Below are 24810 nucleotides of genomic sequence, written 5' to 3' on the forward strand. Positions count from 1 at the left end.
GCAACAGAAGACACAGCTATAGGCAAAGACAGCTAACACAAAGGAGACACACCTCTGGATGACTTGTTTGGAATGCCTTCTTGTTGAATTATTTCATATAAAATGTCAGTAAACAACTTGGACCACATAGTCTAAGCATCAGTATGACATTTATTGCAGAGTTAAAAAAACTGTTACCAGTACCTTGCCACTTTGATACTTCTCTGCATCAAATCATCTTTGACTGTCTGGTAAAATTAGGAGATCTGTTATCACAAAGAGCTGGTTTCACAATAATGCACAGGATGGTGAGTTCTTATAGTGAAAATAAATCAAGTAGCATTTCTTTTTCACTGAACAAATCCAGTCCATAATGCCAGGATTTATAGGACTAAATGACTGAGCAGTGAAGGCAAACTGATCATGTTAATGATTTCACTTTTATTTTTCAAAGATGTCACTGTTTCCTAGTGTTTCATGCAGGTTTAAAAGTTGTCCATATGAACGAACACCTGGAAAATGCTGAAAGTGGGGGAGAAAAGGCAGAAGGGCAGAATGAGTTGTTGCAGACCCTCAGTGGGAAAGCAAATGCGTGAAATCATTAATTTGCAAAGATAATTTTCAACACTCTAAATTTAGATGACACATTCCTCCACGTATTCCTTTAGGATTACGTGTATTCCTTTGTATGTCTTCCTTTAGGAATGTATGCAAACAGAAGAAAAGGAGTTGCTGCCATGGAAGGGCACTCTGGAGCAGGTCCTTGGTCTTTGCACATCTTCCCCTTAACCAGCAAAAGAAAGCAGACAATTGCCCTTGTAATTGTTCAGATGCATACATACACACATCTGTGGAATATATATATACCTAATACAAAGCAATGTGAGAAATTTGGTTAGACTACAGATAGAACTCCATAAAGGCAAGCTCCTTTCTAGAAATTCAGTGCAGCACATGTTTAAAAGTTTTAATTCCACCTGAATTACAAACTGTAATGAAAGTGTAATCTTCCTTAAAAAAATGTTTCCTTAAATTTTCCTCCCAAGTTCAAAAATATGAGTTTAGTCATAACTAAAATATCACCAGTTACTTTCAAAGTTTATAGCATCCTTAACAAGCGCCTCAGATATTGATTAAACACAGAACGAACAGAATTACTATCACTGAAGAAAACTGGCTTGCAAAAGTGAAGAGGAAATACTAAAACCACGAAAGGTCCCTTCGTTTATAAAGAAGACCACAGGATTCTCCACATTCCTTCAAGTAACAAAGTTTTATGATTCCAGCAAAGTAATCTGGGGGAAAATAGTCTACAGACAGTAAATCGCACACGGCTGCACACATTGTTTTGTTTCTGGAAAATGAAAATCTAAATCAAGTTTTGTGAAATCTGAACTTCAAGTTCCTGTGATTCTGGGTTTCTAGTTTTTTCTCCCCCAACACCTACGTGATTAGTCTGTTCTTGATTATACACTCTGATCTCTTCAGCTACCATACCATCTCCTCCTTCTCAGGTTTGACAGCAGCAGCGATTTCACTTTTATTTAGGTATGCAAGGCAGATAATCTTACAGGGTTGTCAGTGGTGACTGTGAAATTGTTTTAATAAAACATACATCAAAAAAATTAGTATTGCAAGTGCCAGAAGGAATAAAATGTAAAAAAAAAAAAACCAAAACAACCAATTTTCTTTCTCCTCCTTCAGAATGCCTCTTTGAAACTCTGCACAAGTGCCAAACACCACAATGAATCTGTACCATATTTCATTCATCCTTGCATTATGAGTCACTCTAATAATCTTCACTCATCAAAGTGAATTCTATTCAGCTTTAAAGAATTTATCTGTAGGCAAGTCAAAGTAAATCAAAATTTGAATTTTTCAAGTTGGCTGCAGCTTCGTGAATCCTGTAGTGTAACTATTGTTAGCTTTTGCTCTGTCCTATTTTTGGCCAAGACAGGGTTAATTTTTTCTGGTAGCCAGGAGGGGGGCATGGCTAAAGCCTGGGTGTTAATTGATACCACCTCATTGCCAGGGGCAGGAGTAAGGAACTCTCACTTCCAGGGAGAAGGGTGTTCCTTCTGGCAGGAGGAAGCGTGATGGGAAAAATGGTCCCTTATTGTTTAAGTGTAAATCATTTCCTTGTATCATACCCTTTGTTATTAATATTGTTACTGTTACTGTTCGTTTTCATATCTCATTGCTGTTTCCAGTTAGTCGCTCTTACCTCAACCCATGATCTTTGCCTTTTGTGCTTTCAGCTGGAGGAGGGAGAGAGAGCGGCATTGTGGTTTTACGGGGATTACTAAATTGGAGAATACCACTCCTAAACCACGACATGCTCACGAAGTGGATGGAAAACAGACCAATTTAATTTTTACTTTATGTTATTTTCTTAAATATGCCTGTCCATGATGTCTGTCCCATCTGAGGAATTACAGCATGAAAAAGGTGACTCTCTCAACGACCGCTCTACCACACGGGGGCCATGCTGTCATAAGGGCTTCACATGTTCAAGAACAGTTTCACCCAAGCAGCATTTAAGGGTCCAACCTCACAGAACATTGAATCCACCCAGAGTAATTAACAATACGCTTGAACAGCAGAACCAAATGCTATTTATTTGGTGAAAACACATATGCAAGAGCACTGCACTCCTTGCACATTAATGAATGTGTGTACAATACATGATGATGCATGAACTCAGTTTATGAGAGTGGCCAGAGGGAACTGCCTCTGAGCTTAGAAGGGATGGGGTGGGAAAAGAACACTGAATGTACAGTGGGCCCTTCTAGAGGTCCATTATTAACTCTCCACCACATTCCTGTTTACAGGAGTGCTCTTGCTCTTTCAGCATGCCATTGCCTACCTTTGACTCTAAGGGTCTTTGTTTCCAAGTAATAAATATTTTGGACTCCAGGGAGCAGACAGGAAGATCATACATGACTCCAAAAAATCCTTTACTGTTGATAGATTATTGTAAGCACTTATTCATTATTACCTGAAATGCTACTGACTGCACACTTAATAAATAGCCTATTTGTTCTTTTCAACTGAAGCAATACTGTAAGAGGACTTTTGAAGAGAAGACCATTAAAAATATAAAGACATCACACAGCAGGTAATTTGCAGAATGTGGTTTCAGTTTTCTGTTCATTGCAGCACAATCAACAAATGCTGCATCAAAATTTCTGCTGCTCCATAAAATTTTTGTGTAGGGCAAGCTACTCATACCCCTTAAAAATGAGATTTTCAAGAAACAAGGCACTGAGGTGAACTGTAACTACACTTGTGTAGCTTTATAACGACACAGTCTAATAATTTCCATCTTCTTTGTGCAAAAACAGCAGCCTTGGCTCTCCCAGAGAATAAACGTTGCCCTGAAGCACAAGACAACAAACGAGGTGAAGAGCCCACTTTGCCACAAACCACCAGCAAGTTGTCAGCACAAAAGCCATACAACTGAGCATCCCCCCCTTCTCCCTTTTTGTTCTTAAAACAAGCCTAATCTCATTTAGAACAAGAAAATATTCACATTTAAAGTTTTTTGCCTTAAGTCAGTCTGTATAAATATTTTCAGCTACATCCTAAATCATTGTTAATTAGTCACTGCTTTTAAGACCATACTTAAACTATGTGCTAGATAACTCTCTCTTAATGGCTACAAGAAGGAAAACAATCACAATTTAAATTGCTTAAAAGGATTCCACACAATTAAGAAGTGGATTGGAAACATATTGTACAGGAGGAAGAGATTAACTGGGAAGGAAGAGACAGAAAGAGAAATATTCAGAACATAAGACTGTAGAGTTAAATTTAAAAAAGCACCCGCCATACTCAGCAGTCAATTATAGTTAATTTGAAAGACTGACATAGAGCTAATAATTAAGTGATCCATTCCTATAATAAAAGCAACTATATCATGTATAAGTAACCTTCTATTTCAGTATTAAAAAACCCTGAAACAATAGGATATCCCAAAGTTTCTAAAATGCTTCTGAAAAATATTATGTGCAGAGCTTGTACTCAAGCATAGTAAAACAACACCTGTAGGAATAATGAAGGGAGAACAGGTCTAATAGTGCCTGTTTCTTCATGGCATTGTATGCCAGTGTCACTGTAGCACAAGTGAGCACAAACGAACTGAACGTTAGCAACAGTGAGTTTACTTAGGTTCTGCAGTCCATCATGTCTTCACTTTATCACTTTGGTTAAAAAAAACACACAGCCATAACAAACAGCAAATAAGTCAAGAGGCTGCATCCATTTCAGCCAGCATTACTTAACATACGCAGCTATTTTTGAACTTCACCATTGGGCAGCTCACCAACTCAAAGGTGCTGATGGTTTGTTTTCATTTACTGTGAGAGTAAATTATGCCACTTATCTACAAACACATCTCTCGTAGGTGCCTCATTTTATTTCTGGTGTTGGTCTTTGCTGTACAGCTGCATGCCTGCCCTCACAGCTGGATGCAAGCTGCTGGACAGCTACACTACTCATAGCAGAAGGAAAACAGAGGTAATGATATGCAGCGAATTGGGCTTGTTTGAATCAGACTAAATATTTGGATTAGAGTCAAATTCTTTCTATAATACATATTGCAGGCATATGTGCGACAGTCAGAAGATGAGTTCATTGGAGGAGAAATATAACGTAAAAGAATAAGAACTACTCCAAATGCATGGGAAAGCCAAACTAACTACCTAAGTGCTTCTCAGACAAATGCAATTGATTCCTTTCTTACAGTCCTAATAGAATTAATTTTCTAGTAGAGGTAGTAACCACAGTCTGGCATGCCTCAAGTAGTGTGGAAGCTTTGATGATTTGATTGTCCTGACGGGATGTCCTCCTTTCCCCAGCTACACTTAACTCATGCACCTTCCTTTTCTTCACACAATGAATGTAGTAATGTAAACATCATTGCAAGATATTCTGATGTATCAGTCCCCTGATTTAAGATTTATTGCTGCTGGGACAGACATATCCTTGGTTATGTTATCCAGAAAAAAAATCCCACACTGACTCTGCTGTTGACAGCCATAGAACCACACAGAGTTTACACTAATCTAACAGCAACTTTTTCTATAACCTTGTGATAAATCATGTTAACAGCACCAAGACTTCATGACAAGTTTTGATCCTTCCATGCTGGCAAGCTTCTTTCCTCTGGAAAGCCAAGATTCCAAACGCAGGAGCAACATGGGGCACACTGGGTCTATCCTTGACATGAAATCTGAGTGAGGTCCATGTGCAGTCTCACTTGAGACTGTTTGACCCACTCTACAGTTCGTTACTGATCCACTTACAGAGATCACATGAAAATTAGAGATTAAGTACCACCATCATTTTGAAATAGGCTTCAAATCAACTTTATATTACACTACTGCTCCTTGTTTTACATTCTCAGACCCTCCCACAAGAAGAATGACTTCTAACCAAAAGATGACTTCCATTTATATAAATGCAAAGTAATTTAAAAAATTACACAACATGAGAAAGCAACTGATGAAACATTCCAAAAGCTGCATTGGCAACAACAAAAACAATTTTAGCACCATCTCAATTACTCTTAAGTATTCACATTATCTAGGAATGCACAGTGTTTTAATTAATGAAAGGCTGCTCTTACTTTTTTTAAACTAAGTTTCCATGCTTTGCATCGTTGTGGTTCAAGTCTGAAAATGGTAACATATTTCTTTATTGTGGAAAAGGATAATTACTTATAGTATTTTCAGATCAGCCCAATAAATTGTTTGGTCACCTCTGCTAAGAAATAAGATAGCTATCTTTAAGACAAAACTCCAAGCTGTATTTATTATTTCATATAACCACACAATAGCTGAGGTTTTAAGGCATCTTGGAGTGAATCTAATGCAGCCATCCCACTCAGAGCAGGGCCACCTGGAGCAGATTTCTGAGGGCTTTGGTTGGATCTTGAACATTTCCAGGGATGGAGACTCCACACCCTCTCTGGGCAACTTTTGCCAGAGTTTGAGCACCCTTACAGTAAAAACTTCTCCCCTCTCCCTTATGTTTAGGCAGAATTCCCTGTATTTCAGCTTGAGCCCACTGTCTTTCCTCCCATCACTGTGCACCACTGCAAAGAGCCTGACTACATCCTCCCTGCATCCTCCTTTCAGATATTTGTACACATCACTGAGGTCCCCCTGAGCCTCCTTGTCTCCAGGCTGAACGGTCCCAGCTCTCAACCCCTCTCCTAGGACAGCTATTCCAGTCCCCTACACACGTTCATGGTGCGTTCATTGGACTGGCTTCACTATGTCCACAGCTCTCACGTATGAGGGAGCCCAGCACTGGCCCAAGAGCTCCAGATGTGGCTCAGCAGTGCTGAACAGAAGTGCAGGATCCCCTCCCCAACCTGCTGGCAGCACACTGCCCAGTGCAGCCCAGGAAGCTGTTGGCTCTCCTTGCCACCAGGGCTCATTAATGGCTCACATTTACGTTGCTTCCTCAACCTCTTCTATTCTCTGAGTTAGTGTTCCATGAATGTCACTCATTCTTCAGTACTGATTATATGGATTTTATGAATTTGAGAATCACCTCATCCCAGTGAAAATTCCTCTCATTAGTCAAACATTAACAGAATCATTTAGTTCAGCAATCCAAAGAATCTTTTAAGCTTGGTGATTTTTTTAAAAAAGAAGAAAAAAGCTATGGAAAAGGGCAGGTGGGTTGACAACAAAATAATCTTCCAAAATAAGCTATATAAAGACATTTAAAATGCATCTGATCTAAATGATGGGTTAGACAAACAGACAGAAGGAAAAAACAGGAAATGAATGGAAAAATTTTCACTGTGCACCACAATTTTTTGGTTGACCACAGATCATAATTTATTCAGTCAGGTATGGATATTTCCACAATTATTCACAGTCTTGGACTCATTCTCCATCACTCTTCCCAACGTGTTTTTGCAAAGGGATAAAATGTAATGAACACAAATCCATGTGTTCTGTTAAATTATTAAAAATGAGACTTACAAGTTCGAGCAGTCATTGGCTATTTCCTTTAAAAAACAAATTTTTGTTTACAATTTCCCTGCATTATGCCTATATCACTTCCAAACCTTTACTGACTGATTAGTAACTGAAAAGAGTGCCAAAAAAAGAGGGAAAACTATTCTGAGTCCCATTTCATGTAGCTGGGAAGTGATTTTATGACTACACAGCAAGGGCAAACAACATGTGGCAAGAAAGCCAATTATGGCCCATGGGGTTAAAAAATGAAGCCATCGAACATCTCTCTCTCCCTCTAATTATGTAACTGATTAAAAGCTGTGTACCTGTATGTATTTGCTTGTTAACACAAGCAAGCAAATTTTGTCCAGGTATCTGTGAAGCCAGCAGCATAGGCAAGTATGTTTGTGTAGCTTTCTTGCCACTTAAAAAGCCACAACTAGTAATTGTAAAGAGAATTCAGAATTTTGAGATAGAGTTTCTATATATATATATCGCTATATATACAAATACATGCATATCAAAAATTCAAGGGGCATACTACTTTGACCCTCTATATCTCTTTTTCACACAATTTCTAGCTTTCTTGCATAAACTTACTGTCTTTGTACTTCCAAACATCACAGGAGCTGGGCTGGAATTGGTCAACAGCAATTGAACATTACTAATGGATGGACTTACAGATGTTCATAGCAGTCACAAAATCCTGGTGGGAAACCAGTCTCAGAGGAATATTGTATTAATATCTCACATAGCATTTGAGAAATGTTCAAGCTGTAGGAGTCAAAAGAAATTGGGCACTCAAAAGCGAGTCAAAAAACCTCAAAACAACTAATTGCCTCATCTGTTGTGCCACATACCAGCTTCACAGAACCTCTGACAAAATCCTGGGTGTCTCATCTCCTGCAGCAAACACACATGGCTCAGCCAGATGTGCAGTTTGCAGCTTTGGTTCAAGTGGACAAGAGGGTGTCAGGCCAAAAATATTCAGCTGGGAGGAAGAAAGGTGGCATCTTTTGACAGAAAAAAATTGGAGGGATAAAACTAAAATCTTTCAAGAGTACGAAATATCTTGCCTTTTTACTCTTTGTTCTAAGAATGAACACTTTGCTTGGCAGTCATGAGTGTTTCAAAAGCATTAAGACAGTTAACCAAGCCTGACACTCAGCTGGTATTTTACCTACTGCAAAACACAAGAATAGAGAATGAAAACGGCAGCACCTTCTTTTTAACTTCAAGCCTTAACGTCAAGGCTTTTTAACTTCTGGGTGACCATGATAAATTTTTAGTTTATTTTCTGACTATGAACTATTTTTCTTGAGGAAAAATGCTTTCATCATTAAACTAAAAATAAAACAGCTCAAAGATTAGCTACAAATAAGCAAAATTCTGAATGAAAATATACTGGTAATGACATAGAGTTTAACTATTTTGTCTGGAAAAAATATTTTGAAAAAATGCAGTATGTAAGGAGTCATGTGTTTTTAAAATAAGATAGCATTTCTTAAATTCACAACTACATTTTTCTGCAACCAGAAGCTGAGACAAGAAAAGCAATTTCAGTCACAATATCTTGTGATAGAAAGGTGTTTGGGGTTATTATGTCCCCTTCCAATGAGAGAAAGATATGGAGCCCAAAGGAAAAATGCCAGATACTTAACACAGCTGGAACCAGCAGGTTTCAAATCTCCAGAAAATGTTACTGATTAGATAACATGTGCCTAACTGAACTGACATTAGACAAAAGCACTTCTATCTCCTCTAAAATAAACAAAGAGATGAGAGAAGAACAGAGAGGAGGTAGCTCCTGGATTATCACCAGAAAAAGAAGGGAAAGATTTAGTCACCCATGATGGAAGAGAAGCAAACTGCCCAGAAGAAGAGGCTCTAAGATTCTTCAGAGGCAGCTGAAGAATTTGGAATGAATGGATTTACTAAGGGAAAAGAGTAACACCAATCAACTTAGCCAGAATTAACATGGGAGAAGAGAGATTTAAAGCATTTAATTCCCAACCAAGAGAAAGGAAGCATGCATAAAGAATGGGTAAATACTTTAAAGCCCAAGGTGTGCTCAGCTGTGGAAAAGAGTGAGGCTCCTGTGTCTATAGTAAAAAGTGATGTGACGATACATGATGAAGAATCCTCAAGAAGAAGAGGAAACATTTTAAAAGCTATCTGGAGAAAAAAACCAAAAATCTTTGAAGAGTTAGCAGGAGGCAAATATTAAAAAATAGGATTAATGTATGTGTGAAAAAACTCAGCAACCAGAGGCAAGTCCCAACTTATGTGGAGAAGAAAGAAAGGAATATTGCTCCAGCAGAGAAATGAAGCTAACTGCTAAAACTTAGAAATGAAACATTTGTCAAGGGGATACAGATAAGGACAAGAGTTAAATTTTGCAAGACTCTTCTTGGAAAAAGTTAAAATATTATAAGCTATATTTACCTTTCATTTATCAAAGAGAGTGAATTCAGTGGATTTTATTTCAGTCTCCACAACCTTCAGAGTAGTTACATGAAAATTCATGTAGTTGTAAACCAAGCAGATTCCATGTCAACCTCACTGGTCCCTTAATGTTTGATGCTGGTATTTTATCATCATAAAGCCATTCAGATTCAACAGGTTGGCTTCCAAGCTGTGACATCACCAAAAGAATTAAATATTATTTATTATTATTAGCCTAGATTTGGCAAAAGTCAACAAGACTACACTACAAGTTGCATATATTAGAAATTCTATCTTTGAATTGCTACCACACGTGCCTCAAATTATGTTCAGGGAGGCACCAGTTCCAGCATTCAGAGTCCCTGTACACATTACACTGCAGTGTAATTTACAGCAGACCTTGCACATTAAGCTTTCATGGTGGTAGCTGTGTGTTACATTACTTTTTAAAGAGAGATTTGGATGACACTGATTTGTCCCACATACACAGACCTTACACCTACCTGCCTGTGTTAGTGTCTCTGGTCTGCTGATTCAGGTCATGTCTTCTGTTTCTCCCCTTGACTTTTCTTGGCAGAAGGTGCCATTCATTTGCTTTTATCAGACTTTCACCTTATATTTTGGCATGTCACCGTATTTATCAGTATTCAGCTCCTAAGTAATACTTCACGCTATAATTACATCGTTTTGCTTCTCCACCATTGTGCACCAACACATTGTGTTTTAATCAAGGCTTGAAAACAACCTATCCACCAACTCAGCTAGCCAAATGCCAAAGTGTCTCCAGATTTTCAGCTTTCTTTTTGCTGCAAAATGATCTTCCGAACACAAATGGGCAGTAAACATCATAGCTGGTTTCTCATGTTTGCAAGCAAGTAAGCAGTTTTTTTGATACCCCTTCAGCTGCAGAGATGTGTGCCAAGCTGCAGCAGCTCATGGCTGTTCATATGAACCATGCATCAAGAACATCAAGAAATAGCTGCCTGCAAGGATGGAGCAGCAATGAAAACTGCTGAACTCAAAGCAGAAGGATGTCTTCCTCCTCTTTGCTACAGAACATTAGGATTTAGGCTCTTTTCAGGAAAATTTGTCACATCCTACCAGAATGCTGATGTCAAGGATAATCCCACCCTGACACTCATTGCACTCACTGTAGTCCTGTGGCAGTACAGCCAGAAAAATCCTAGTACTTGCTGGTGGGAAGGGAGAAATTCAGCACACGTAACTTGAGAAGGACTCAGAAAATCAGTCTGTTGGAGGGACAGAGGTAAAAGCTGTTGAGGCTAAAGGCTTTGAAGTTACTTAGTGATCTACAAGAGGAAGTGGACCACATCACACCGAGACCAAACAAGGCATATGCCTTTCTTCTGGAGGCAGAATAGTAAGGGACACAACACATGGCATGAAGGCAGCATCTGACAAAACACACTTCTCTCTTTTTCTCCCTCACACCTTTCTTTCCTCTCTCATTTTTGGTCTACATGTAGATTTAACACAGAGGCATCCAGGCATCCCTTTTTTTCATGTTCAAATCCAAGTCCTCATCAGTCACTGCTTCCGAACACAATAGGAAGAATGCCAGACCAACTATTTTTCGCTCTGGCGCTTAGGCACAGGCTACATTTTTCAAGCCCTGGCTTCAGCCTCACTCTCTGGTCCAGTTCCTTGAGACGACACGACAGCTCACTCACACCTCATTCTGCAATGTGCAGAGAGAACTATTTGTTCTCTTGCTGCAGGGGCGTAAAAGCCAAACTGTCTTGGGACTCCAGGGCAGCCCAAGGCTCTCCCTGCAGCTACAGCCTTCAGCAACAGCTGGCATTGGTACAGCACGATAAAGGCATCGAAGATGCCTAAGATAATTAGACAAATTGATGGTCTTGCTACTGAACTTTGGTGCTTTAATAATATTTATTGCTTGACAAGAGATTAATCCTTCCAAGAAGGGTAAAGGCACTACAGTTATCACACATGGTTTGGTGCAGAGACAAAAGACTGCTCTGCACATGTTACTGCCCACCACAGTGAGGAGACGCTGAGCAAAACACAACTAAGAGGATGTCAGCTAAAAACCAGCCCAAGTATACAAGGGTTTATTCCAAAGGCATCTTGGGAACGGAGGAGTGGAAAGGCAACAGCTCCACTGATTTCACTGTGTCCCTGTGGAAGGCCTTGGGAGTACCTTGAGCCTGATAATCTGCATGCCCAAGGGCACCCGCACAGCCTCCTGGCATTGCAACCCAATTCCCCTCAGTGAGTCTGAAAGCAGCATTTGTCCTTGTATATTGTACAAGAAAGCTGAGTACTCCTTACAGATTCCCTGTTCCCACCCCACAGCAGAGAGGGGTTTTCTTTGACCACTATTCGACAGTCTACTGGTACAAGATCTAGTCCCCAAAAGTCATTCAATAAGCAGTTTTCCTTCAATCTGTGCTAATAAAACTATACAACACTATAAACATTTTCCACAGTGGACTCCAAGATGTTTGGTGCTCTAGCTGGAAACACTGCTCCTCTTGTTTTTACATTACAGCAGATTCCTTTAGACACACTTCCTCTCAAGCCACCAAATATTTTTGTCTTCTATTTTCTGCAAGGAGAGCCCTAGAAACCTTCTGAAATCTAAGCAAGAGACTTATGACCAGCTATTGGGTGAGTATTATCATTACAGATCTAAGTATATTACAAAATCAGACTCATCAGAAAAGCAGAGCAATGGCCAGGGAAAAATTTTCCCTTCTGTAAGCGTTCCAACACACAGGCTGACCACACCAGGAAGATCAGCACCAACAGGAGCTACAGGACCCACATCTCTCAAGTGAGGAGAAAGAAACAGACTCCATAGAGGGCAAAATTTCCTTTCCACCAAAAATTAAAGCTAAAGCTAAGGAAAGGAATAAACCAACTACTCTGATAAGCTTTGTCAGTCAGTGACTAAGAATTCATCTTTTTAATTGAACGTATTCTCCCTTTCTACCCCATGTCTAAGAAGTGCAGGGCAGGTAAAGCAGGAGTAAAAGTAGGACATACAAAATCCAGCAAAGCACCGTGCCCATGCTGCTGCAGGCTTTTCTGTTAAAAGGGCTGACAGAAATGCTCATGTTTTGATTGAGCAAAGTTTACAGGGAGAGGCAATATCTTTTATTAGACCAACTGATACAGTTGGAAAAAACAGACAAGCTTCTGGGCACAGGAAAGCCTTTCCTGCACTGTCCTGAAGGAGGATTTGTTTGTCTGAAGTATCTGTTTTTTCCAACTATATTGGTTCATCTAATAAAAGATATTACCTCTCTGTGCAAACTCTGCCGCCCTCACCAGTCTTTGAATAGCATGGCTGAAACAGCAATACTATTACAATTACTTTAGTACTGATGGTTTGCAGTACAGACTTCTGCATTTGGTCTAACAGGCATCAACTGATATCACAGAGAAAAGGCTGCCATTTTTAAAAGCAATAGCTCATTATAGATTATACTCATTGCCAACATGGGCCAGTGTCAAGCTGATGGTGATGAAGGCTGAAAAAAATCCCCACCCCAAAAATTGTTCCAAGTCCTGTTATTACCAATCATCTCTGGAAATGACACTTTCACGTGCGACGTACACCCTAAAGGGTTTAATCATGAGGATACACATTAACATAGCAGAAAGAAAAACACAGAAACCAGTAAAGCCTTTCAAGCACTGCGGGCCTCAAGGAAGGTCTTTGTGTCTTACGCACTTTGATGTTCTGAGTACTTCTGGTGGAACAGGTGAAGCAGCTGACTGACCTGCTGCATGGGCAGGCACTTCTGCTGGGAGATGCAAAAATACCTGAAAGATCACATTCAGCTTATTAAGACATACTTTCCTTTCCATAGTCCACCACTGAGTTTAGCACAAATCTAACTGAAAAGCATTTGTACGGCAAATGAGAAAAATCAGTTCTTGCCCTATATTTAAAATACACTGTTATTTATTATATAACAGGCCATATTTACATACCCCTCACTGCTCTCTATGCTCTCTCACAGGTGAGCATATTCACTGAAAGAAGGGTGTCAATAAGAAAGCCACAGTTAAGTAATTTTTCAGTTAATTACATTTTTTGGACATATGCTATTACTAAGACATATTCCGAGTTTCATTTCAGACATCTATGAAGCAAAATGTAAAACATTTTCCATGACATGTCTGAAGAATGGCAGAAATTTATTTTACAGATTTGTTTGCATTCAAATTACAAATGAATGATCCATATTACTATTTGACTCAGTGGTGTAACTATAGATTAACCACATTAATTTCAGAGGAATTTCTCCCCAGTTTTGCTTTGCCACACAAATCAGAATGGATGTGGTAATTATTATAAAATTCCTTGAATTTTTATACATTGTGGTTCATACATATCAATGACTGCAAAATTATTTTTCACCACGAAGTGTTTCATTTCTACAGGATGGTTGATGTTTTGCATTTTTAAAATAAAAATAACAGCTACAAAATAGATTTATATTTTAAGCAGAATTTTTATAAGCTGATCTGACAAATATTTATCTCTGACATATATTTAAAACCTATTAATATATATTTATGCAAATATCAATTATTCTCTTGAACCTTCTTTTGGGGGCAGGAAGTGGAAAAACGATTTTCTAAAGAAGTTTATTTACAGAAATGAACTAATAAAACAATCCACAGCCTGACTGTACACCTGAAATAAGCCAGACTGACCAGAAATGCAATACCAGAGGACTGTAATTTTGAAAACGATATAGGGGTTGAGAGAAGGGGAAGGAAGAAATTAATTTCTGCATGCTTTAAAAAAGAAAAACAGTAAGATATAATCTATACCAGTAAGTCCCTACAGCTTTCCCCATACTGGGGAATTTTAGGGTAATGAGAAAGATTTTTACCTCAAAGCAGAAGCGGTATGACAAGAACTACAGTCTCAAAACACTTTATACCTAACATGCTGTTTCTTCACTTTGCTTTATAATTACCTGCAAAAAGTAACTGAAAATGAGACACACATTTTGCTCCACTGAATATCAGACTTTTACACTCATTTCAATGCAAACAAGGAGATGACAAAAAAAATGAGCTTCAGAAACTGTCTAACATTGGAATAAGATTGCATTTTTGTTAACCATGCCACCCTGGTGTGAGCTGACCTTCAAAAGAGCTTGTGTGGTTTGAAGCTGTCTTCCCATCCAGGGTGTGGTACAGCCCAGAAGCCACAGATATCAACCATTAGTTGCTCAGTACCACGGTGCATGAAACATTCGAAGGAATAACCTTAGATTTTTTTCTGTAGGCAACACACATTATATACTCAGTGTTGGTTTAGACCTTCCATGGTTATGAAACAGAAGGTAATTCTCGTGTGTTCTATCAAACCTGGGCTAATAAATTTTTAATATTATTCTTGTAATATTGTAATATTAGAATTAATATTATTTATGTATTATGTGCTTTCAAGACTGCTTGAGGACATGAATGGAGAACAGGTCAAGCAGCCCCTCATGAAGTCCTTAACAGATGAAGAAGGGCTTGTAACTGATAATTGCCAAAAGGTATTAGTTATTTTGTTCATGAAGTTATTTCTCTACATGCTCTGCAGAGCAGGCACCATTTGATGAACACCACAGACAGGAGCAATGTAGCCCATCCTCATCTAACTTCTCATTGCAAGGTTAGTATTGATTTTCTTTGAGCACTTTCCAGTCAGCTCACAGCCACACACCTGGTGCACAGACCACCTCCCTGCTTCACAAAGAAGAAAGGTTCTTAGTTGCTGCTTTTTTTTTCCCCACACACAGGAGAAAATACACAGGTGACTTATTTTCAAATGGAGGAAGAAGGCACTCCAACAGACACAGGACCGAGATAACAGCATTAATGGATTATGAGCTGTCTCATGGCCATGTTACACTCTAAGACTTGTCTGGCCTCTAAGTCAGCCACACAGTGTTGTGTGTTTCTATTCAGAGCCATGTAAAGGATAGGTTTTCTTTATACCTGCTGTTTTTGTTGTGTCAAATGCAGCTATTGAGGCATGAAACATAGCAGACGTCATGGTTGGTTTGCACAAGTTGTCTAAAAGATACTAAAACTCCAACTGAGGTATTCCAGATGGCACACAATATAATGATCTAAAGGTCCACACCCCTCTTTGACACCTTTCAGCTATTTACAGTATTTACAGATGGAGCAAGATAGAAAATTACGTGTACCAACAAGATGGATGAATTCCTAGTTCTATTTAATATTCCAGGCTCCATGTTAAGTGGCCTCTAAGCTATCCCTGAATGCCAAGATGCACGGAGAAACAAGGAATAAGTCTGCTTGACCTGAACTGGAAAGAACTTTAAAACCTCTATGTACAGTCTGCATAAGAATATTAGGGGAAAAAAATACAATAAAATTCTTCATGCAAATTGCCATCTGGGCCAGGAAGCTGAGCACAATACTGTTTTCATCATCTTTAATGATGCACAGTTTAGTTCATGAGGAGGGGGGAAGGAAATGGGACCAACCTTTGACCAGTATGACAGCAGCATAAGTAATCCCTTATTGCATTATGAAATGATTCATACACGGGGACCTGTTACATTACTGGCCTGTTAACAGTATCACAGCTCCTTACTTTGACTTTTTTTCATTTTGTTTTACATCAGACAAGCCTATTGCTGTCATTTGTAAAGAACAGAATAGCTGCTACAGTTTTAATATCAAACACAGGAAAAAAATACACAGCAGCTGTTCATATTTTCTAGGAAGTCTGTTACAGTAATGATGTCATGGAAAAAGGCTGGAATCTATTAAAATGGATCAGACAGGCAGGCCATTCAAAGCCTTCAAACAATACACATATACAAGCTGCACTATATACCTTACATTAAAATAAAAACAGGCAAATAGTGGAGTTCTTTAAAAATATTGAGATCAGGCAATTAAGGTAATTTCATAGATTTACTTCAATAAATTCAGTTTACTACTGAAACCACCCAATAAAGCAAAATACAAAAGCTACAATCAGCTCACTGTCAATTAAGTTCACTTTCACCTATAAAAGCATTTAAACCTATTTTTAAATCACTGGCTCAAGCTACATAGGAACAAAGAAGCTCTCCCAGCAAAAGAGCAGCAGTGGATAGTTTGAAAACTAGTGATCCAATTTACCTTGTGTTTTTCCAGACTCCACTAAGTCAACTATAATATGACACCAAATTTTGAATATTCTGGGTTACTCTGATGATGGAAAGGGAATATATTACAGACAAAGCATTATAAATCTGAGATCAAGTTAAAAAGACATTCTTAAATTTTTTCCATTTCAAACCATCAAAAAGATTTTGTACTTGCTAATTATAAAACACCAGGTACAAAAAACCAAAATCAATGAAAATACATCAAGACTCAAAAAATTAATGAAACTACAAATTGGTTTAAAGTGGCAATTCCATCAAGTCATCTGAAGAAATCTGTTTGATGACAGCCCTAGTCAGTTTTGCATAAGTAAGCTATACTGCTCTCAGGATACTCCACATTCAGCTACATTCAACATTATTACTACAGCTATCTCTAAAAAAAAAAAAAACAAAACCAAAACAAAAAATTAAAACTTACTATCAGAACTCCAGTCCAAAATTCAAACTTCTAAGCAGAATTAAAACCCCCAGAAAACAATGACCCAAACTTCACAGACACTTGATGCTGAGGCCATTAAACACCTCCTGCTGCAAATGGGTATGTATGAACAAATTTGGGTTCACGTAAGTTGAGCTGCCAGACCTTATCCCCACTATCCTGCTCACATTTCCAGTCCCAGTAAAAGGGGGAGGTGATGCATGCACTAAAAGCAGTAGGTTTGGCACGCAAGTGGCTCTGTGCCCTTCACTAAAGGCTCAAAGGATTTGAGCTAGGGTACGATAAAATGAGTCTGAATGCCTTATCTTAGGCACCCCACAGTGTTCATAAATTTTTACTTTAAGCTGTTATTGGATATAATAAAATAGCATTAACATTTCAGATGAAGATTCAGAGCAGCTTATAAACTATTCAGTGATTAATGTTCTTGTCTCATGTTTTCAATTTTCATTACTAGTGGAGGTCATATGTTATGATGTCAGTTTGAATCTACATTTCCATTTTGAGCTAATTTAATTTAAATTATGATTCTAAGGCATATGGTAAAAACGGCTTAAAAGTTCTATACTGACTAAATTTACTCACTCTGCTAACAGGACAGATTTCACATTCTGGTGCCACTTATTCATCAAACAAACACAATTTGGGTGGATGGTCCCAGACAGTAAAGATGCCACAGGTTGTATGTGCAGGAGCAGAACTCATCTATACCAAGATTTAACAGCACCATTGCCAACCTTGAGTGCAGGGGTTTGCAAGACTCGGACAATAATAGGAAATTAATCAAATCCCCAGAGCATGACGTAAATTGAATCTGCCAAAAGGATTCAGAAGGAGGAAGAACAGAAGTCTTAGAAGAGATCTGAGCTGGAGGAAGGCTCGGGGCATATTTTCTTTAGGAGCTAGTGGGATGGAGATGTTTCATGGGGCCTCTCACTAGTAAGACACTCACCCCTTTATTCTGCCATGCTCATCAGACTGGACAATTCCTCACCAAGTTGAAAGAGAAGTTTTATGAAACAGCTGAGATCAGAGGACAGTAGATTGCCAGTGGAGGCACTGCTCTGCTCTCCTCTGCCCATCCCACCCTCCTTGTATTTCCCTTGGACTATCACTGCCCTTCTCATGACCCTGTCTGTGACACCAGCTTACAAAGCTAAACCACTTGAGAGTTACCTTGGTCTTCTTTCTCTCTGATCCCTGCTTCCCAAAAGAAATAGGTTTCAGGTGGCTTTGTGCTCCCTAAGACAACTCACTACAAGCCTAAGTAAGAGACAGCTCAATAATCTGAGTGGTTTCAAGCCCAGGGTATAGAGCAACAATTTTCTGCATATTGCCATATCCTTTTCTCAGGTGCATTGGTTCCATGGGAAACATTAACAAAAAATTATTTCAGATTAAGTTATTAGGTTTGATGTTACGGCTTATTGTTATTTCTTACCATAGAAGAAATATGCATGGAGTAACAACAACTAATTTAAAGTCCTTCTCAAAGCAAAACCAAGCTTAAATGGGTTTTTCAGGTATGCAATGCATGAAGCACCAGAATTATTATTGCTTTTTTTCTATCATTTATTACCAATTTTTTTCCAGTAATAAATGGTAGTGCAGGTACACAAATTGGATATTTCTATACAGCCTTTGAATTACAACAATTTCTTATATTGGTAAAGCGGTGGCAGAAACAACCACAACAACTCACTAGAGCTACTTCAAACATCACATGAAGAAGGGCATTCACAATTTACATAGTCCCTAAAACTTCAAAGCTCAATTTGAATTGGTCAAGTGTTAAAAAATTACTGCTAAAAGAGTGGACAATCTTCCGTAGCATTTTACAGCCAGATGCCTCTAGTGCAGCACATGCCAGATCAAATGTTTTGTATTACACAAATACAATTCCAAAAACAAGGAATAGTACAAGAATTACATGCAGAAAGCATGGACCCACTCATGGGGTTTTTCTGTGTTTAATTTACTAAGGCAATTCTTTTCCCCCAAAATGATTGAACTGACTAGGAACATCATGTAAGATGTCCAAGGTACCCCCTTCCTCCAGGGAGGCATTTAAGCACAGAGTAATCCAAAACCCTTCAAAAGGTCTTTAGTGTGAAGCAATAAAGCCATTTACATCTATGCAGATATACAACCAAAAGTGATGTATACATCCACACAATTACATTGGTTCTGTTATTATCTTTGTACTCATTTCAGATTCAGGCAGATAAATAACTAACTTGGATACTGTAGAAGCAGGAACAGCATTTGCTATCGTGTAGTTAAATATGGTAAATAGATGACTAATCCTACAATGTTTCAACAAAACAACATTAAAAAGAAGTCCTTTGTTAAAGGAAATATTTCTAAACTCATCTTAAAACATTCTTGAACAGATAATAATAAAAAGATTCATTTTCTACAAGAATGGGAGGACAACGCTTTGGGACAGAACGCAGAAAATTAATAGCATTTTAACGGTCCTAAGAATACTTATATACCATGTTCCTATATAAATTAAGATTAATATAGAAAAGATTATGCTTAATTAATTTGTTTAGTTTATAATGTTTGGAAGACAACACAGCTTTTTATTTTTTTAATACCTCCATGCAACTTACTGGCATTTTAATGTTAGCACATCCATTTTTATAAGAAAAGGCTACAACTTTATTTTAAACTTAACAGGCATTCATTCTTTTTCCTTTCAAAATCTAGGTATAAGTAACAAAGCACCAGAGTCTTATAAATTTTCTAACACCAAATGCAAATTAAGTCGTGAAATTGCTTTAGGAAAAGTTCCAGGAATGTAAACCCAAAGGAACTTCAACCCAATTTCTCAACTTCAGGCTCTTTATGACACTGAGGCAAGGTAAGAGAATATGGTTCAGTCAGGAAGCGCTATCTGTGTATGGAAAAATGTTTAATTCTCCAGTTTCAACAACTTCCGGTATTGTGTTTATAAGCTCTAAGATGAAATAGATGTATACAAAAGGAAGAAATTGAAAGGATGGCAAGGGCTCTGTAGGTTAAACAGCTCACAAAGTTTTCATCAGTGGTCCGGAAAAGTGGATTGACCGTTCGTAACTTAAAGGACATACTCATATATTTTTTAAGTATCTATCAAATATTCCTCTCTCCTTTACTTGGGATCAAGTGAACTGCTTACCTGCATTGTATCAGTTTGCATTAGAAGCAAAAAAATGCACAATTCCCCTCCCCCCCCCCCATAATGTGATAAGGTATCACTGCTCACATTTTGGTTTTATATTAGCTCTGACTATAAGGCTTTACAACACCATCCCCACCAAAGTGAATTTCCCATTATGAACAGAGTAATTATTTAATCTTTCAACAATCCTCCTGAAAAGACTCAAATCCTTTTTCCTTAAGCACAAGGCAGGAGTTTTAACAGATTGTTTAAACAAAGAGCTGCTGATTTTTCTGCTCAGCAGATCTACTTCTTGTTTACCGCAGGGGAGACATCAGTCAATGAATGACAACTTAACTTGCTGGGCACGCAATTATTTAGCGATAACCCCAAGGGGACTAGGGACATTTCCTGAACAAGAGTTTAGGTCTCTCAGTGCTTATCTGAAAATATGAGACAGACAATGACAAGCAGCCTGCACCAGAGTCACGCTGCCAACACCTGGTGTCAGTGTCCCCATTACTTCCAGCCACTTTCTCAACTGGCTCCCATTTTTCTGTCAGAAGACAATTCTTCACAAATCCCTTCTTGATAGACATCCTAGGTACTAAGCAGTCAAAATACTAACATCATTCAAACTTGAGAAAGACATCTGTCTTTCTCAAATATCCTGCTTACTACAGCTTGTATCACTGTGAGCACCTCAAATGATTTTTCTTCAGCTTTTCAAAGTGTAGTTCATGAAGAGTAAACAATTCTGTGTTTACTTTATGATGGTGCTTATTAATAACAATGGTCTTTATAAAAAGAAAATTACTTAACTCAGTTCTTACCTATAGAACTCTTAATTTTCAAAAGTATTCTTGTCTCACAGTTTAAGTAAGATGGTATAATCTGCAACAGAGCAGAAAAATAAATCAATTACATATGATATTGTATATTTAACATAAGTTTTAGAATTCAGTCACACTTGAGCAAACTGACAGATGAAATTCTAACTATTTTCATGGTGTGGCACATACTTTATGGGGCACATACCAAGCAGCAATTGTACAATATTGCATATTCATATTAATAAAGAATGCCTTTTTCCGTTCTCAGTGTTCCTGCTCAGACATGAGATGTTAGAGGTTTTATCTACCTCCACGCATTACTCATAACACTCATGCTGTAGTTAGATAGATTAAATAGTTAAGGTCCTGCTGACACTGTATTTCTTGTCACTAAACACCCCAATCAATTGAATTAGGTGCTTTAGGAAGAGGTGCATGACTGGGCCAAGATGCACTCAACTCCCATTAACTTCTAATGGGCTCTTCAGTAAAAACATGCAAAAAAACCCCCATACTCCCTAAAAGTATGCATCTGATTACATCCCAGTGAACACTCAGGGAAGCCTAATTATAAATTAACACCCTGAACTGCAGCTAAACTAAACACTATGAGCCTGAGTTTCTACTGACCAAAAAAGGCTCCCTGTCCAAAAAGCGGCAGCCACACTGCAAAACCATTCCAGTCAAGACAGCCCACACTTGTATGCGCCATCTCTCACTGAGGGCAGAAGCTATGGGCTCTAACCTTTCATACAAGTTGCTGAAAATACCGCTACGTATCACAGCCAGTTAAATCTACTGTTCTTTCATCTGCATCTAGTGCCAGACTTGGGCCAAGTTTTTCATTTATTGTTCACTGAGGGCTCTTTGCTGACTTGATTTTACAGAGAGACTGACAGTCAGACCAAGAAGCTTTGTTTAAGAAACAGTCTAAGTGAACATCTGCAGAACTCAGATAATTTTTTCTTTCCGAGTGTGGGGTTTGGTTTTATTGTTTTGTTTTTGCTCTTCAACTAACCTACCTAGGGTCAGCATGAGCTGCCTGTGTTCTAGGAGAATTTGCTGGCATAACCATCATGAAGAAATTATGCCTAGCCTACCTAAACAGCACAGCCCTGAGCCAAAAGCCAGCAGAAGAGAACAGCAGCAACACTATTTCACTGCTCAAATATCTGAAGGCCCCGGTGTTGAGCCTTTGTTCTCTGTGCTGGTTCTCCAAGCTGGACAGGCAACCACAAGCCTCAAATTACACTTCATTGATCCAGGGAAACTGAGGTGGTGTTCAGTTTCAGGTCTGCAACGTGCACGTTGACCTGCCTGTTTGTTGGCCTAAACAATGAGATTTCAGGAAATGAGGAGCTTGCACTTTGTCCGAGTCTCATTTTCGGAGAGGGGGATCTCTGTCTCAGAGGCCTAGGTTGGTATGGGAGGAAAGCATAACATCTGGACCTAGGCACTTGCCCTGCATTCCTTCACTGAGCAAGTTTCTGCTTCTAATTCAACACGACCAAAATCAAACACAAACCTAGAAATGGGAGGTGGTCTCAACTAGCTCCAATTCCTTTAGCACAATGTTTTTGTTACCTCTGGTAAAACTGGAAGATGTTTGTAGGAAGGAGACAGGGGGATTACAACAGTTTGTTCAGTAATGTTTTACAAACACACATTCCCACATTTCGAAGATTTCGTACAGTCCATCAATACAAAACCAAAACCTAACCATTTGCAATAAAAAAATATATCGTTTATATGGAAATTTGAAAAATTCATGTAACACTATATTAATAAGATCCACAGCAATGAAGTGCCAGAAGTTAAATGTAGAAATAACCTATATGACAAAAAGAAAAAAAAAAATTCTTCAGTATCCTCTAGAAAATAGCTAAAATTTTCCATGCAAACTTTCCATTAATCTAAATGACAGATAAAGTTGCTCAAATGTGCAATTCAAGAATTCCAATATGAGACTCAAGCAAAGACTCTGGCATGGAAAACAATTCCACAAGGATGCTTATAAATGACATAGCTTAACCCCCCTCACCCAATGCCCAAAAAACCCCATACAATAGGAATAAATGACACACGAGACATTTTTGAGGAACAATGTTCACTTCTCTCCTGAAAGTAAGAAAAACTATCTCATTGTGTTCATGTATGGGAAACAAAAGTTTCAGTTATTTGCTTGCAGCCATACAAGAATTATAATCTGGTGTCTAAATCAGCTGCAGTGCTTTTGTATTAGTTTATCTTCCTTTTAAAGTTTCTCTAACTTTAAAGTACTGTTGGACTGAAGCCTTGCCTTATATGCCTCCAAGCAACATTTTATTATTTATTCTGGCTAATTGATTTGCTCAATTCCTCATCCACATTCAGAAGGCACCTTCTGTTTGGAAAGAAAATCTAGTACTTCTGGACTTCAGGTTGCCACCAGAGCCAAGTGAAGGATTTTTTCTTTTTTTTTTAAACAGGCTGACATTCACAACACACTTTTTTGTGTGATTTTGTTTGTTGTTAGTTTTAACAAAGACCTTGGCAGCTTTACTCTTTGTTTTGCTTTCATTTAACCTTAAATAAAAAGATTTATGAAATTCATGTTCATATCCCAGCAGCAACTTCTCAGCAATTTCAAGCTATTTTTATTCAACAACATCTGAAAAAATGCCTACGTGGCACGAGTTTCTGCAGTGCTCCACTGCAAGAAACCAGGATCCTGAAAAGGCCAAAAAGGACAACATTTCATCACATTAATTTACTTATTGTCTATCCCAAACACAGAGGGGAACTCTCCACCATAAAAACCAGTGTTACCAGCTCAGTTCAGAATTTTTTCTTGCTCAGAGAGTAGCTGAGGTAACTTATTGCAGAGATCCAGCTGTACATCCTGCTAGTAATAGATGGACTGTGCAGAACAGGTTCCCTTTTCTGTTCCTAGGTACCAGATAGCCTTTTATTGTACAATAATGTCTTAGCTTAGCTTTAACTTGTACTTCACAGCACAAGAAAGAGAGACAGTAGAAAACAGAACAAATAGAAACCCAGCTGAGACGTGGTTTCTTTTACAGCTCCTTCAAAACCAGCAACACGAAATATAAAGTTTCACCCTCTTATCTAGAATATGTAAATGCTTCAGATTCTGATCTCAGGCTGACTTCCACCAACAAGAGCACTGTGGCTGCCTGGGGAGCTGCTGCTGTCCATCTGCTTTACCCTGATACAAGATTGCAATCAGATCTGGGTAATCTCACCTCCGAGTTTGCCACACACATAAATTAAGGGATCACACGCAATAGTGCTTGTGCTAACTGAAATAAAATTTATGAGCAAAAAAATATTTGTAGCCTTTTCCCTTCCACCCACTAATGTGAAAACAGTGATTTATCTACATAAATGAAAGAGGAATTTCTTTATATTTGCTCTTTCCAGAGGAACACCCATGCAGTATGTTTACCCACATGCCTATGGAAAATAGAACAAATATACCCATAGTATATTATATATACACTATATAAAATACCAGAGAATTTTAATAGCTAATAAGCTATTAAAATGCAGAGAATATATTTTCTACTGTTCAAATACCACAAATATATGCACCTAACACTACAGAATCAAAGAACAGTTTGAGTAAGAAGAGACCTTTTAAAGGTCATTTAGTCCAACCTCCCTGCATTAAAAGCTTCATAGCAGTCACATAAATATGCACTGCCTAAAAATCACTTCGGTAGGTTTATACATGTTACTATTTGTGAGATGCCTGTGTACATCCTCCTGGATGACAGAAGGATTTAAAAAAGCG

The 24810-nt window shown here is 38.3% G+C and overlaps 1 protein-coding gene across 2 annotated transcripts in view; it reads right to left on the reverse strand.

Moving 5' to 3' along the window:
- BMPR1B (bone morphogenetic protein receptor type 1B) overlaps positions 1-24810 on the reverse strand; it is a 187482-nt gene that overhangs the window by 123574 nt on the left and 39098 nt on the right. Inside the window, exon 2 of one of the 2 annotated variants that reach the window (XM_017745129.1) lies at positions 21015-21075. The exons of the other annotated variant lie outside the window; for it this stretch is intronic. The gene's annotated coding sequence lies outside the window, so the exon portion shown is untranslated. The remainder of the gene's footprint in view (positions 1-21014; positions 21076-24810) is intronic. 2 annotated transcript variants of the gene reach the window in all.

Source organism: Corvus brachyrhynchos, unplaced genomic scaffold, assembly GCF_000691975.1.
Source record: "Corvus brachyrhynchos isolate BGI_N302 unplaced genomic scaffold, ASM69197v1 scaffold249, whole genome shotgun sequence".
Classification (NCBI taxonomy): domain Eukaryota; kingdom Metazoa; phylum Chordata; class Aves; order Passeriformes; family Corvidae; genus Corvus; species Corvus brachyrhynchos.